Raw genomic sequence first — 16975 nt, 5'->3', positions numbered from 1 at the left:
TGATTGGACTTGATTAGGAAAGCCACACACCTGTCTATATAAGACCTTACAGCTCACAGTGCATGTCAGAGCAAATGAGAATCATGAGGTCAAAGGAACTGCCAGAAGAGCTCAGAGACAGAATTGTGGCAAGGCACAGATCTGGCCAAGGTTACAAAAAAATTTCTGCTGCACTTAAGGTTTCTAAGAGCACAGTGGCCTCCATAATCCTTAAATGGAAGATGTTTGGGACGACCAGAACCCTTCCTAGAGCTGGCCGTCCAGCCAAACTGAGCTATCAGGGGAGAAGAGCCTTGGTGAGAAAGGTAAAGAAGAACCCAAAGATCACTGTGGCTGAGCTCCAGAGATGCAGTCAGGAGATGGGAGAAAGTTGTAGAAAGTCAACCATCACTGCAGCCCTCCACCTGTCGGGGCTTTATGGCAGAGTGGCCCGACGGAAGCCTCTCCTCAGTGCAAGACACATGAAAGCCCGCATGGAGTTTGCTAAAAAAAACACCTGAAGGACTCCAAGATGGTGAAATAAGATTCTTTGGTCGAAGGTTTACCTTCCAACAAGACTATGACCCTAAGCACACAGCTAAAATAACGAAGGAGTGGCTTCACAACAACTCCGTGACTGTTCTTGAATGGCCCAGCCAGAGTCCTGACTTAAACCCAATTGAGCATCTCTGGAGAGACCTAAAAATGGCTGTCCACCAACGTTTACCATCCAACCTGACAGAACTGGAGAGGATCTGCAAGGAGGAATGGCAGAGGATCCCCAAATACAGGTGTGAAAAACTTGTTGCATCTTTCCCAAAAAAGACTCATGGCTGTATTAGATCAAAAGGGGCTTCTACTAAATACTGAGCAAAGGGTCTGAATATTTAGGACCATGTGATATTTCAGTTTTTCTTTTTTAATAAATCTGTAAAAATGTCAACAATTCTGTGTTTTTCTGTCAATATGGGGTGCTGTGTGTACATTAATGAGGAAAAAAATGAACTTAAAGTGGTGTTCTGGCCGAAAATTCTACTTTTTAAATAAAAATATCCCTATAATACACAAGCTTAATGTATTCTAGTAAAGTTAGTCTGTAAACTAAGGTCTGTTTTATTAGTTTATAGCATTAGTTTGTTATTTTATAAACTTACAGCAGGCCGTGGCCATCTTAAGTGTGGGCATCTGAAGCCAGACTGTATTTCCTCCTAGATCTCATCCTTGCAGATCTCGCACATGCTCAGTGCAGCACAAGCAGTGTAATAGGTTTCAGGTCAGGTTTCCATAGCAACGGCAGTGTCAGAGGAAGTTGCCGCCCCTTCCCAGAAGGCATTGCAAACAGGAGGAGGAAGTGAAAAATGAATACAGCAGATATACAGTAGGTGCTGAGAAAAAAATTAATAAAATATCCCATTTGTTTACAGTGCACAGTTTAGTGAGGGATGCTGAAGAGTTGTAAAAGTGGGTGGAACTCCACTTTAAGTGATTTTAGCAAATGGCTGCAATATAACAAAGAGTGAAAAATTTAAGGGGGTCTAAATAAATACTTTCCGTCCCCACTGTAAGGGGAGCAGGACAGAAAGGAGAGGTGGAACATGGTAACAGGGTCAAGTGGGAGAAGAATGTGGGGCCAATAACGGAGGAGCAATGGAGGCAGGTCCTGGCTTTAGGACCTAAGGTTTCGCTCTCACTCTCACAGATTGTATCCCACTTGTACTTGATACACAGGTCCTATTATACACCTGTAAAGTTATTTATGTTCAGGAGAGGACCGAATGCAGAATGCCAAAGGTGTGGGGATAGGAGGGGTGACTTGGTACATATGATCTGGCGATGTCCCAAGCTACATACGGTCGGTACTGGAGGGGAATAATAGGAAAAATAAACGCTGTGTTTGGGACCTCATTGGATACAGAGGCTAAGGTGTGCCTTTTGGGTCTAATAGAAGAGGAAGGAGTACTGGGATCTACACAGATTGCTGTAACTAGATGCTTGTTTCAAGAAAGGAAACTAATTGCATGTAAGTGGCAGGACAAAAATCCCCCAACAGTAGTAGAATGGGTGAAAGTAGTAAAAGATATGATTGGGAAGGAGAAATATACATATAACAAGAGGGGAAACTACAAAGAAATGTGTTAAAATATGGAAGCAATGGTTAGAGTCGGAATAATTTGGAACACTTAGTTATGATTGAGTAAGAGAGGAAGTTTGGTTGAGAATGTAAGTTGTACATAAGGATGTATGGGGTAAGGGAGGGGAAGGAGGAGGGATGGGGTTATAGTGGAGAAAATATGGTTTGTTTTTCTGACTTTCTTTATTTTTTTTCTTCCTTTTCCTTTTTTTTTCTTTGATGTCTTGGCTCCTTGCTTTGGGAAATGTATACTAGCTAAATGTGGTTTTAGGATTGGAAAACAAATGTATTTTCTTAATAACAAAGTTTATCGAAATTAAAAAAAAAAAGAAGACAAACAAATCCCGTAACCATGTAAACCCGAGAGTCCTTACCTTGTTTTTAGGAACTTTCAGATCATGTGTGGCCTGATGTCTGAATTTAGACTTAAATCAGTAAAATGTGACTCCACACTCAGGGCCGGACTGGGAATAAAAACCAGCCCTGGAAAAAATGTCATACCAGCCCCATAGGATTATTATACCAGCCCAACATCATTATGTCATTTTCTTATTCATAAAAGGGAAAACCATGCATTTTAAAGCACATTTGAAGTGTACTACATATAGATACCTTATATAGATAAGACAAATATGAAAGCACATGGGGATATGTGTGTGTGTATATATGTATGTATATGTATATATATATATATATATATATGTGTGTATATATATCTCTTGAAGAATTTATTCTTCAAGATTTATACAGTACCAATGTAGAGGGGGACAACACAATTACAGTACAGTTCAATACAAAAGGTACAGGAGGGCCCGGCTCGTAGAGCTTACATTCTAAAGGGAGGGGGTGGTGATACAAAAGGTAATAGCTGCAGAGAATGATTTGATGGGGGTGATTATATATTTGCTGCAGAGAATGATTTGATGGGGGTGATTATATAATCACCCCCATCAAATCATTCTCTGCAGCTATTACCTTTTGTACCACCACCCCCTCCCTTTAGAATGTAAGCTCTACGAGCCGGGCCCTCCTGTACCTTTTGTATTGAACTGTACTGTAATTGTGTTGTCCCCCCTCTACATTGGCACTGTATAAATCTTGAGGAATAAATTAGAAATATATATATATATATATATATATATATATATATATATATATATATATATATATATATTGTAATGTTTGGGGGACCAGCTAGATCGCAGGACACAGGCTTTTCACTCAAAAGGAGATTTATTGAACTTAAATAGCTTTACAGCAGCAAAAACAAAAGAAAAAGGTTTCAGTCTCACCGACTTGCAAAGTCCAGAACTGCTATCGCAGTTAAACAGTCCTTAATTTCTGTTGCAGGTAGCTTCCCCTGGCAGGAGACTTCCAGGCAGGACACTGCTATTCACTTTTGTTGCTGCACAACAAAACACCATCCACATTCTCCTCTACACTCCTCCACTCCCTCTCTAAATTCCTGTCTTTTTTTAAACCCACTTCCTCTGACAGGTGAGTTAACCCTTTTTTGTTCCCTTAAAGGGAGCACAGTCCAAACAGAGGGGAAACATAGCGTCCTTCCAGGACCCAGCCACGGCGTCCTGTACTATATATATATATATATATATATATGTACTATATATATATATATATATATATATATATATATATATATATATATATATGTACTATATATATATATATATATATATATATATATATATATATATATATATATATATATATATATATATATAATCTCTATCAGTGCCCCCTTACATTATTGTATTCACTCCCCCCTTACATCAGTGACCCCCCCTCAGACTGGTTTGGCGGCACTGATGCTGACCTCCTCTCAGGTGCAAGAGATCAATGCATCAAATGCAGCCTCATTAGTGCTCATTAAATGCAACCTACCAGTGTCCACCAAATGTAGCCTTATCAGTGCCCACCAAATTCAGCCTACCAGTGCAGTGCACACCAAATGCAACCTACCAGTGCAGTGCACACCAAATGCAGCCAACCTGTGCAGTGCCCACCTAATGCAGCCCACCTGCTCAGTGCCCAGCAAATGCAGCCCACCTGCGCAGTGCCCAGCAAATGCAGACCATCTGTTTAGTGCCTACCTCATGCAGCCCATATGTGCAGTGCCTACCTCATGCAGCCCCTCTGTGCAGTGCCCACTTCATGCAGTCCCCCGTGTCCAGTGCCCCCGAATGCAGCCTACCTGTGCAGTGCCCACCGAATGCAGCACACCTGTGCAGTGCCCACCTAACGCAGCCCACCTTAGCAGTACCCACCTCATGCAGTCCACCTAATGCAGCCCACCTGTCCAGTGCCCACCTCATGCAGCACACCTGTGCAGTGCCCACCTAATGCAGCCCACCTTTGCAGTACCCACCTCATGCAGTCCACCTGTGCAGTGCCCACCTCATGCAGCCCACCTCATGCAGCACACCTGTGCAGTGCCCACCTCATGCAGCACACCTGTGCAGTGCCCACCTCATGCAGCCCACCTGTCCAGTGCCCACCTAATTAAGCCTACCTGTGCAATGCCAACCTAATGCAGGCCATCTGTGCAGTGCCCACCTCATGCAGCCCACCTAATGCAGCCCACCTGTGCAGTGCCCACCTCATGCAGTCCACCTAATTCAGCCCACCTGTCCAGTGCCCACCTCATGCAGCCTACCTGTGCAGTGCCCACCTCATGCAGCCCACCTGTCCAGTGCCCACCTCATGCAGCCTACCTGTGCAGTGCCCACCTCATGCAGCCCATCTGTCCAGTGCCCACCTCATGCAGCCTACCTGTGCAGTCCCTACCTCATGCAGCCCATCTGTCCAGTGCCCACCTCATGCAGCCTACCTGTGGAGTGCCCACCTCATGCAGCCCACCTAATGCAGCCCACCTGTCCAGTGCCCACCTCATGCAGCCCACCTAATGCAGCCCACCTGTCCAGTGCCCACCTCATGCAGCCTACCTGTCCAGTGCCCACCTCATGCAGCCCACCTGTCCAGTGCCCATCTGTGCAGTGCCCACCTCATGCAGCCCACCTTTCCAGTGCCCACCTAATTCAGCCTACCTGTGCAGTGCCCACCAGTACCTGGTTCACAATCTCCTCATGAAACTTGGATTTCAATTGCCTGCCTGGGCGGCCGCTGTAAGAAAGTCCTGAATCCTGTGACACACGTCACACTGATTCAATGCCCCATTGGATCATTTTTCCATCAGTCACAGAAGCCGGTCTAGAAGGCAGGGCTTTCTTACAGTGCCACCAAACAGTTCAGACACAGCGGGAGCCGGGAGAACATCGCTCTGTGTGTGTGGCAAACACAAGGAAAGGGAGGGCAGGACAGCACGGAAGCTTCGGCGATCAGCCGCAGTGCAGCCACACAGGATCGGTCCTGCTTGAGCCACAGCTCAAAGCGGCCCCAGGGCAGGCTGCCTACCGGGAAATTTCACCGGTATCCAGGTAGGCCAGTTTGGGCTTGTTCACACTTACATGTTTGTTTTAGTTCATTAGCTGCCTACCTCTTCAAGCTGAACAATCAAGTTTTATACAAAATTGTTAAAAAGTTTGAACTGTTACAGAGTTTTCTTGCGCCAATTTGCATTCCTGTATGTCAATATGAAGAGCCTGTTTGAAGATCTACTGGTACATTTAGGGAAAACAGGTATGTAGGTGCTATAACCTTCCCACATAACAGCTCCACCTGGTGCTCAGACCTCCAGACTGCCAACACCTCCAGTGTACCAGATTAAGAAAAGGGATGGTCGGCACTCAGGATGACTTCCATAAAATGGTATTCCTTTATTGAAAAGATGTGTACAACGCTGTAAAAACAGCCTATCCTTTTTGGAAAGTCTGAGGCTGTTCTTACAGCATTGTACACGTCTTTTCAATAAAGGAATACCATTTCATGGATGTCATCCTGAGTGCCCATAATCCCTTTTCCTTAATATGACGCTGGTACATTTTATTCTTTCTACAAGGAAACTCAGTGTTAAAAATTGTCCTAAATAAAGTGCTGGTGCTCTGAAAAAAAAAGAACTATGTCCGGCTCCTTTGTTCACATGGCCGGAGATTCCCTTCATCTATATGTAGCACCCTCCTAGTTAGGTGTTGGGATGTCAGGTATATTTATTTTTTGGGGGGCTGTTCTGTAATCAGTGGAGCAGTGATTGATTGCTTTGGACTGATCAGGGTTTTACAGGCTGCAGGATTGATTGTTCCACCCTGTCTTCTGGAAAACTCAGAACATAGGAGTGGAATAGGCCAAATGAGTATCCAGAATGTTTATGAGGTCTCAGGCAATCCCTGGGGAGGTGTTCCCAGTAGGTGGCTGCACAGCACATAAAAAGCCTGAGACCTACAGAAGTTCTTGTCCAGGAGGAGAAGTTCCCAGCCTGGGGGGCTGCTGCCCACCCAGGAAGCCCAGCTGAGATTTACTTGAGCTCATCAAGGTCCCAGCTATGCTAAAGCTGGGGGGAGGCCTACTTTCTAAAAACCTCTGAAGCTAAAGAAGGGGGATTTCACCTAGGATCCGGTCTGGAGCGTTCACTAAGAAAATGTATGTCTGATAATGGAAAGAGGCATCCGAGGACTTCTGAGTATAGACCTGAGGGCAGGATCTGGGTGACTGTTGCTGCGGTTAACCCGTGGTACACTAATCCTAAGACTTGACTGTCCTGGAACATTGCTTATGGTGTCCCAGTGCTGTCCATTCCCTGAGCTACCATTGAAGGGACTCTTCCAAAAAGTATCTGCAGAGTGAAGAGGGTCCTCCTAGTACTGTTTAGTGTTCTGGAGTATCCCTCTGCTCCCTGTATCCTATCCAAGTTGTTCAGCTATATATAAAGAAATATACAAAAATGTTGGTTAATTTCTGAGGACATACAACATATGGAGATACCAGGCTCCCCCATCTTTCCACCCTCAGTCCCCCATCCATGACAGATAGACATGCAGTTTGCTGGTTGAATAGTTCTGCAGATCTTTTTATGAATAGACCCCTTAGGCTGGCCATACATTATACAATTTTCCTTTAGATTTACCAAAACCATATGATATAAGGTCAAACCTAAACACTTTCAATTTGCATGCAATCAGGCAGGTCCTTGCACTACATGGTTGAAGGTAAATCTAAAGAAAATGAAATAAGAAAATTGTATAATATATGGCAAGCCTCTGGATGAGACATGTTCAGCTCGTTATACAGGATGAAGAATGTGGACACACCCAGTGCCGTGTTGTATTAGAGAATAAGGACGTCTGAATAGTCTATATAGGTGGAGGTGTGTTATGTTACTGGAAATTCCATCTCTCCACCTCCGAGGCAGAAAAACATCTTTGCTCACTAGAACTATTTTCCGATCTCTTCATTGTCAGAAGAGAACAAACAATCTGAGGATATATGGACAGATCTAATAAGGTGAGACACCAATCATTCTTCTTTTCCTTTTTTTATAATATATGTAACAATATATTTTTTTATTATAGTATAGCAATAATTACAAAGAAACAGAGTGAAAGAACCACTACAAAAAAAAAAATCACAAATCATATAGGGGGCAGGATGTGAGGGGAATACCTCCTCCCACCACTCATATAACAATACCAATCTGGTGCAGGTCTCAAAAGTGTATCAAATAGAATTCAACACTCACATAAGAGGACAGCAGAAAGATTTGAAGTAAATGGTCCCAAACTCTAATGCTGTGTACACACAAGCGGAATGTCTGACAGAAAAAGTCCAACGGAAGCTTTTCATCGTCTATTCCGATCATGTGTATGCCCCATCTCACTTTTTACGTCGTAAATTCTGACGGACCTAGAAAGAGAACATGTTCTAAATTTTTCTGATGGAACCAATTCCTATTGGGAAAACCGCTCGTCTGTATGCTGTTCGATGCATGCTCTGAAGGAAGTACGAGACGGAAGCTATTGGCTACTGAACTTCCTTTTTCTAGTCCCGTCGTACATGTTGTACGTCACCGCATTCTGGACAGTCGGACTTTGGTGTGATCATGTGTATGCAAGACAGTTTCAGCGGAATTCCTTCAGAAAAATCCTCAGAGTATTCCGACGGGAAAACCGGTCGTGTGTATGCGGCATAAGAGCTAATGAGACACCCAGAGATATAAAGCCCGTTCATGTTTGTAAAGAAGGCAAAGTTCATGATAGAGATGTAAGAGGAGAATTGGACAACTGTTCATCTATTTGAACCAATAGTTTCCCAGAGGAATTATGAAACCGATCCAAAATACTGGTAAGGTGTTTTGCCTTGTGATAGTAACCCAAATAGGGTAAGCTTGCCCCTCCCAAAGATTTAAGCCTAGTGAGGATATTGTATCTGATCCTGGCTGGGGAGTCAGCCCATGTGTATCCCAAAAATAAAGATTTTAATGAACTAAAAAAGGCTTGTGGAGGGTCTGTGGGGACTGTTGTGCTTTTTAAGGACAGGTTTCCCGCACAGTAATTATTATTGAGTAATTTTTAACGAGGATATTTTTAAGATACAAAATCAATCTATATGACACAGCCTATGCATATGAAACTTATTCATGGAGACATGTGATCATACAAAATAGTTACACTTATTGGTTGACAAAAAACAAATAATCACATGAAATTAAGATACCGATTGCGTTACATGAACGTCTTGAAAATCAATAAAAACACTTACAAAAATGGGCGTACCGTCCCTTTGACATAATACCACCATGATAACTTCTCGGTAGAATCAATAACCTTGTGAACTTGACAATGAAACAGAATGTCTGTATTTCACACGTCCAACCATTACTATACTGCAGGTAAGTAAGTGGTTAAAAATGTGAAATAAATTAGACGTCTGTTTTGTCATTAACAGTGGCAACTATGCAAAAAGAAAAATATAATGAATAATTTGAATCTTTAGAGAAAAATCTACAAGGCGGTTATTAATTCGGGAGAACGATAATCAATTGTATAACATTCAATACATCAATATTTGAGAGAACAGACCAGATAAAATCAACATGACATAATTACCCATTCCAAGATGGCTACTAGTCTGGATTGCTGGTTAACAGAGTTAAGATGGCTGCCGTGGTTTTCAAAATGGATACTCTTAAAGAGGATTTACTTCTTGCGACCTCCGAGTTCCAAGTATCAGGTGTTGAGAAATCTTCATGAATGTAAAGATATGTATTGATGCATGGTGCATGTATATCTCAGTATCTGAGAGTGTCAGTCTGTCTGGGAGTGTGTGTATCTCCCAGGGTCCCTCCTCAGGGGGTGTCCCTGAGTGTGTCCATCAGGGTGGGTCCATGAACTCTTCCTCTGAGCTCTCCCCCCATGGCATCTTACTTGCTTCTCAAATACCATCCCAGACAAAGATCATAAAATTATACAAAATTCTGCCCAAAAGGTGTGGCTTCTTTTCTATTGGTTAATAAAAAAACTTAATCATTTACCTTTCACAGAAATTTAGTGAGTTCAAATAATATCACCTTCAACCACCAGGTGTCTCACATGTTTTTTTAGTTGCTCTTTTTAAGTTAATATGTTCTATTTTCATAATGTGTATAATGGTGAGAAGAATATATACCTTTAAATATTCTGGTAATCGGTCTAATGTAAAATACACTCAGTATAATCTTGATTAATCACTATTACATCAACTGGTTATATATATGTATATCTATGAATGTATATCTATAAAAACTGGTCTGTCTATGAAAGACACATGTTAATCCCTATCACATAAAATGGTTATCTATATGGATACATGTATAATTCTGGTATATCCAATGAATATTTGTTTATCTAAACTTAGGCTACAGTCTTATATAGTTATAATCATAATTATATGTTTTTCATAATACTAATTAGTTCCTTAAAACACTTCTACTTATAAAATCACACTTTCATAAATATTTTCTTTATACCAAAGTTGCTGGGTCCGCAGATACTAAAATTATAATGGTCTCTGTGACCTACATTATCATACATAATTTGGATGATTTATAATAACCATATAGGTACTTATAAAATATTTTTTACTTGCACAAATTTCAAATCTTTCCCACCATGTATTGAATTGAACTTAGTTTCAATGGATATTTAGATAGTTTAGCTGTGTCCACAATTCCTAAAATCTACACAATGAGTTGTGTTAGCTATTTAAACGGTTCCTCACTCGACCACAACGGTTTGGGTCAGGTGAGGTAATTTCTATGTGATAACAGTCTGTAGAACCTTTTTTTTCCTATGGCTGTGTTTGTCACTTTTGTTTATCCACTAAAACCATGTAAATATCTCCTTGTTTTGTGACGAGAGCTACCATTATTCCAGCGAGTTTCTCTCATAATACATGCCTGTAAAAGTCTTCAATAGTTGATATATTGGAGACTTGTAAACACATCTGAACTCAAAGACCTTTTAGTTCATCAATCTTGTTTTAACTGGTTTCAAGAGAGCAATATCATAGTTTATCTATTTTGAGGCCTAAGCAACGCTCACATTTCTGACAGTAAATATAAAATGTATTTCTTCATGAATTCACAACAGGACTGTTTGGAAAACATAAAGAATTTGTGGTAAAAAATACATTTTTAATAATGCCGTCCGCCTGAACCAGGAATGTTTCAGAGTTCACCATTCCTTAAGTTTACAAATGATAAAAGAGGTTTATAGTTTAGGTCATAAAGATTATCTAGCTTAGATGGAATTTGTATTCCTAAATACTTGATGACTTTTGGTTTCCATATAAAAGGAAAGGATTTACGTAAACTGACAATGGTAGAATCTGATATAGAGACATTGAAGACCTCGGTCTTACGTACGTTTACCTTAATATTACTATGATGTCCAAAGTGTGTAAATTCATGTATGAGTGCTGGAAATGTCACTGAGGGATTTGATATATATAATAATAATAGATAATATGTGTATAAACTCAGCTTAATCTCACATCGCCCTATTGGAAGCCCTATAAGTAAGGCAGAGAGTGGGCACCCTTGGCGAGTGCCATTATGTATATGAAAGGAATCGGAGAGGATACCATTAATCCTAACTCTAGCCAATGAGGGTTTCATAAAGAGCCAATATTTTATTTAACAAGTTCTATGGTCTACCAATCTGTGTAAGGGAGGCTGAGATAAAATCTGATGAGATGCAGTCAAAAGCCTTCTCCACATCAATTGTGAGAAGGGAAATGTTTTTTTACTAACATAATCAATGAGAGTGAATGTTTAAGTGGTGTTGTCCCCAGTCTCTCTACCAGGGACAAACACAACCTGATCTAAATGAATCAGCAACTACTAGTAATGGCGTAATCTGTGGGTGTCGGAGGACATCGAGTACCCGCTGATTGGTTCCCGCTGTGATTATACGAGCGGTGACCCGGAAGTGCGGAATGACGTATATATATATATATATATATATATATATATATATATATATATATATATATATATATATATATATATATATACACATGATCCTGCGCACAGTGGTCATCCTGTAGCAGTGAAGCTACAATAAGACGATCGTAAAATGGTTAATCCAAATGAATGAAATAAATGGGTCTGTAGCTACAGCTTAGTGCCGGATCTTTGTTGGCTTTGGAATAACAGTTGTATGCGTGTCTTGAGAGTGCCGTGAGACACATCTGTGAGATGGAATTGAACACTTCTTCAATAATTGGAGATCTGCAAAATAAGACTAGAAATGTAAGGTAAAGCCACCCGGACCTGGACTTCTCCCTCACAGGAAAAGATTTATTGCAGAGACAATGTCAGAGGACTTCAATGGCTTTGAGAGTTCCTCAGCAGCATCCACTGATAAAGTTGGGATAGCAGGAGACTGAATATAGTGTAATAATGAAGTAGTAGGTGAATAATCACGAGTATTCAATGATGTGGCTGAAATGTTATATAAGGAGGAGTAAAATTACTGAAAAGCTTTGGCTGTGGTTTCAGAGGAATCTAGCAAGCCCTGAGATGATATCTTAGATATATACATGCAGGAACCCTAATCGACTGAGCTAAGAGCCGACCATTCTTATTGCCAAATTTATGCAAGTGACAATGAGCTAATTCTTTATGTTGCATATACACTATATTGTCAAAAGTATTGGGACGCATGCCTTTACACACATGAACTTTAATGGCATCCAAGTCTAACAGAGCTATAACAGCTTCAACTCTTCTGGGAAGGCTGTCCACAAGGTTTAGGAGTGTGTATATGGGAATGTTTGACAATTCTTCCAGAAGCGCATTTGTGAGGTCAGGCACTGATGTTGGACGAGAAGGCCTGGCTCATAGTCTCCACTCTAATTGATCCCAAAGGTGTTCTATCAGGTTGAGGTCAGGACTCTGTGCAGGGCACTCAAGTTCCTCCACCCCAAACTTGCTCATCCATGTCTTTAAGGACCTTGCTTTGTGCACTGGTGCGCAGTCATGTTGGAACAGGAAGGGGCTGTCATGGCGGGGGGCGGGGGGCCTGTGGAATCCAGCTTACCTTAGAGAGGTCTGTAAACTCTTGTTTCAGCTCCCTGTGTCCCTCTTATGTTTAAGTAACCCTGTGTTTATTAGTGGCACAGGGTGACCGAGAAAATGATGGACAACTACTTAATGGATGCTGAGAGTGTGGTTTGGATTCCTTCAAATGGGAACGCTGATGGGCTTTCCTGGCAAACTGAACTATAACATGCTCCTGGACAGCCCCAGGCTGACCTGTGGTGGATCTAGCTGGGTCTGCCAAACTATGGGATGGGGAGACACTGTCACAGACACTGGCTGCAGGGAACTTTTCTGATCACATTCACCCTGTCATTTGTTATTACACTATTTCTCTTTCTGTTACATTTTTGAGAGACTTTTCTTGAATTTGCCCTGAAGACTATTTCTGGTTTGTGGTTTGATTCTGAACTATACATGTTAATTGAAAGAACTGGTCACATTGGCCTCTGTTCCATGGGCTTCAATGCAGGAGCTGTACAGTCTGCTACAAGGAGATCCTGATTAATCAAAGCATTGTCTAGGTGTTGTGACAGTAGGAGATGCTGTCAAGGTAAAATTGATAGTTTGGGGGACACAGGGTATGCACATTTGCTTGGTGCAAGGCTACAGAGCATAAATGTGGACTGGAGAAAACTGCTTTTGCAGCTTTCTCCAGGTTTTGGTATTCGGTCATGGGGCTCTGTAGTTTGGAGATTCCATAGTGTTTTGGGTGGGACGGGATCTCCAACCCTGTGTCCAGACTTTGTAGATTATCAGCAGGGTGTGTGCTCAGGTGAGCACAGCACTTATAATGAGGGTATGGGAAGACCTCATGGCTACCAGTTGGATACGGCTCTACACCCAGAGAGACCGGAGGCATTCAGGAGTCAGAGGGGCTGCAGGAGGCAGCCAGAACGTGTTACTGCAAGAGGCAGTGGAACGGCCTGAGGACTAAGGCCAAAGCGGAGCTGTGGGCACTAAAGTGAAGCCATCCACATTGAGGAATCCTGTGGTCTATGTGACCAGGATAAAGAGCAGAGGTACTGCTAAAGAGAGCCAGGTGGGCTAGCATTTTCTATTGTGTTTATTTGCTGGAGATGAACCCCTGCATGGGAACCCTTTATGTTACAGACTTTTATTTGCCTTTTTAATAAAAATGGGCTACCATGCCCTTAAATATAGTTCCTGACTGGCATGAATCACTGACAAACGCATCTGCCACGAGAGCTAATGGTCCCCGATATTACAGTGTGAATTTCCCTTCACCTATTGTGTCTGTCTGGTGGCTAATTTGACTAACTCTTGGAGGATAGTCTAGGATTGGATTAGCCATGATTCAGCTCTACTTCATTATCTAAACCATTGTGTGATGTTTTGGGTTATTGTTCATGTGGTGACTGACCTATTTTTCAAGTGTATAAAAATCCTGTATTTCTGTTCAATAAAGTGTACCAGTTCTCATACAAGCTATTTGTGGGCTAGTCTTGTATGGTCAGCTATAATATCTGGTTCCTATGTTCAGACTGGAGGAAGCAATATACTGGTGGAAGCACCAAAGCAGGCTTCTGGATGGTTCCATCACAGGGGACATCCCCAAACTGTTGCCACACAGTTGGGAGCATGAAATTGTCCAAAATGTCTTGGTATGCTGACATCTTAAGAGTTAAGGGGCCAAGTCCAAACCCTGAAAAACAACCCCACACCATAATCCTCCTTCCACCAAATGATTTGGAATAGTGCCTAAAGCAAGGTCCATAAAGACATGGATGAGTGCATTTGGGGTGGAGGAACTTGACTGGCCTGCAACATGATTGAACACCTTTGGGATGAATTAGAGCACCGACTGTGAGCCAGGCCTTCTTGTCCAACATCAGTGCCTGACCTCACAAATGCGCTTCTGGAAGAATGGTCAAACATTCCCATAGACACACTCCTAAACCTTGTGGACAGCCTTCCCAGAAGAGTTGAAGCTGTTATAGCTGCAAAGGGAGGGCCAACTCATGGCCACTCATTAAAATTAGAAGAAAAGAGGTTTAACCCTAAACTACATAGAGGGTTCTTTACTGTAAGAGATGCAAGGATGTGGAATTCCCTTCCACAGGTGGTGGTCTCAGCGGGGAGCATCGATAGCTTCAAGAAACTATTAGATAAGCACCTGAATGACCGCAACATACAGGGATATACAATGTAATACTGACACATAATCACAAATAGGTTGGACTTGATGGACTTGTGTCTTTTTTCAACCTCGCCTACTATGTAACTATGTAACTCAATATTGAACCCTGCAGACTAATGCCCCGTACACACGGTCAGACTTTGTTCGGACATTCCGACAACAAAATCCTAGGTCTTTTTCCGACAGATGTTGGCTCAAACTTGTCTTGCATACACACGGTCACACAAAGTTGTTGGAAAATCCGATCATTCTGAACGCGGTGACGTAAAACACGTACGTCGGGACTATAAATGGGGCAGTGGCCAATAGCTTTCATCTCTTTATTTATTCTGAGCATGTGTGGCACTTTGTCCGTCGGATCTGTGTACACACGATCAGAATTTCCGACAACGGATTTTGTTGTCGGAAAATTTTATATCCTGCTCTCAAACTTTGTGTGATGGAAAATCCGATGGAAAATGTGTGATGGAGCCTACACACGGTCAGAATTTCCGACAACAAGGTCCTATCACACATTTTTCATTGGAAAATCCGACCGCATGTACGGGGCATAAGACTGGGATGTCATTAAAGTTTGTGTGTGTAAAGGCAGGTGTCTCAATACTTTTGAAAATATAGTGTATGATTGATCAAGTAGTCTACTAAGTTCTATTTGTTTATATAGAAGTGGTTGTAGGGTGGCAGAGTCAGGGGCCTATTTGTGAATTGCCTCTAGGGTACAGATTTCATGGAGTAATGTCTATATTGCAAACTATTTTGCTCTCTTCAACCTGGAGCCATGTTTAATTAATATTCCTCTTAGTACCCATTGAATTGGTTTAGGGGTCGGGTCTCGTATATGAAACTCCTGAATAGCTGCTTCAATATCTGTTTGTACTAACGAATCTCCTAAGAGCATCTCAGTCAAGGGCCAGAGAGCAGTCTGCTTATTAGTATTTGAAGACAAAACGAGGTGCTGACTGGGAAATGATCCGACCATAAATGAGAACCAATGGTTGCTATAGGAGACAGGCTCAAGTTGTGATGAGATGCAAAATTATAATCAATCCGACTATAGGAAGAATGTGCTGCTGATTCATAAGTATAGTCCTTGATGGTTGGATTCGGCATACACCAAATATCTATCTGAAGCCTATGGATAATAGAATGGAGATCTGGAAAGGGTGCTCTACTTTTCCCAGAGGAGGAGTCCCAAAGGGGATCAAATATAGAATTAAAATCTCCACCTAATATTGTGCATCCCGAGGCAAATTGTTCTGATTTAGTTAAAATGGAGAGAAAAGAAGATGTTTGACCTGTATTGGGAAGGTAGATATGTACAAGTGTAAAAAGTTGATTATAAAGCGTACATTTAAGAAAAAGATAGCGGCCCTTAGAATCAGAAATGATTTCTATCACAGTGGAGAGTACAGAGACATGAAGTCCTATAAAGACCCCTTTGGTTTTACTATCAGGCAATTCCTTGTAGACCAATGTTTAGTGTATAATAACACGTGGATATTTGGGGGGAAGAGGACTCCTTAAAATGCGTTTATTTTAAAAAAGAACATGTATTTCCTGCTGATGCATATTATACAAAATGCGGGACCTCTTCTTTGGATTATTAAAGCCCTGAACATTCAGGGTACCCATAATAACCTCAGATATAAGTTAAATAAAAATTTAAAAATGGATACAACAAGTACACCCCCGCCAATGTGGGAAAAGGAAGGAAAAAAGGAAAGAATAAAAAGGAAACATTAGTGATTCAGAGGACCACTGAACAAAGAAAATACTAAACTGGAAAAAAACTTCCAGTGTGACGTCTCTGAATGTATCAAAACTAGGGATGAGCTTTGAGCTGTGTGACGCTTCTCTCCATCTTTTTCTCTTCATCTTCTTGTCTTCATCTTCTTGTCTTCATCTTCTTTTTGGGCCGCTCCGCATCCATGATTGGATGGGAGGCTCCCGCTGTGTGATGCTTCTCCGTCTAAGAACAGTCAGAAGACGAGAAGCGTCACACAGCGGGAGCCTCCCATCCAATCATGGATGCGGAGCGGCCCAAAAAGAAGCTGAAGATAAGAAGATGGAGAGAAGAAGATGCCGCGGAGGGAGATGCCGGACGAGAACACCGGAGAAAGAAGCAGAGGATCGGAAGAAGATGGAGGAAGAAACTGAAGGAAGATAGAAGAAAGATGATAGAAGATGGAAAAAAGAAGACTTTAAATAAAGGAAT

The 16975-nt window shown here is 41.8% G+C and overlaps 1 protein-coding gene across 4 annotated transcripts in view; it reads left to right on the top strand.

The window, feature by feature from the left end:
- LOC141133868 (NACHT, LRR and PYD domains-containing protein 3-like) overlaps positions 1-16975 on the top strand; it is a 302902-nt gene that overhangs the window by 26108 nt on the left and 259819 nt on the right. Inside the window, exon 1 of one of the 4 annotated variants that reach the window (XM_073623454.1) lies at positions 7392-7525. The exons of the other annotated variants lie outside the window; for them this stretch is intronic. The gene's annotated coding sequence lies outside the window, so the exon portion shown is untranslated. Of the gene's footprint in view, positions 1-7391; positions 7526-16975 lie in introns of those variants that run through there. 4 annotated transcript variants of the gene reach the window in all.

Source organism: Aquarana catesbeiana, linkage group LG03, assembly GCF_042186555.1.
Source record: "Aquarana catesbeiana isolate 2022-GZ linkage group LG03, ASM4218655v1, whole genome shotgun sequence".
In the NCBI taxonomy this organism is placed as follows: Eukaryota; Metazoa; Chordata; class Amphibia; order Anura; family Ranidae; genus Aquarana; species Aquarana catesbeiana.
Note: the sequence above shows the minus strand (reverse complement) of the source record. Positions and strands in the feature narration are given on the sequence as shown.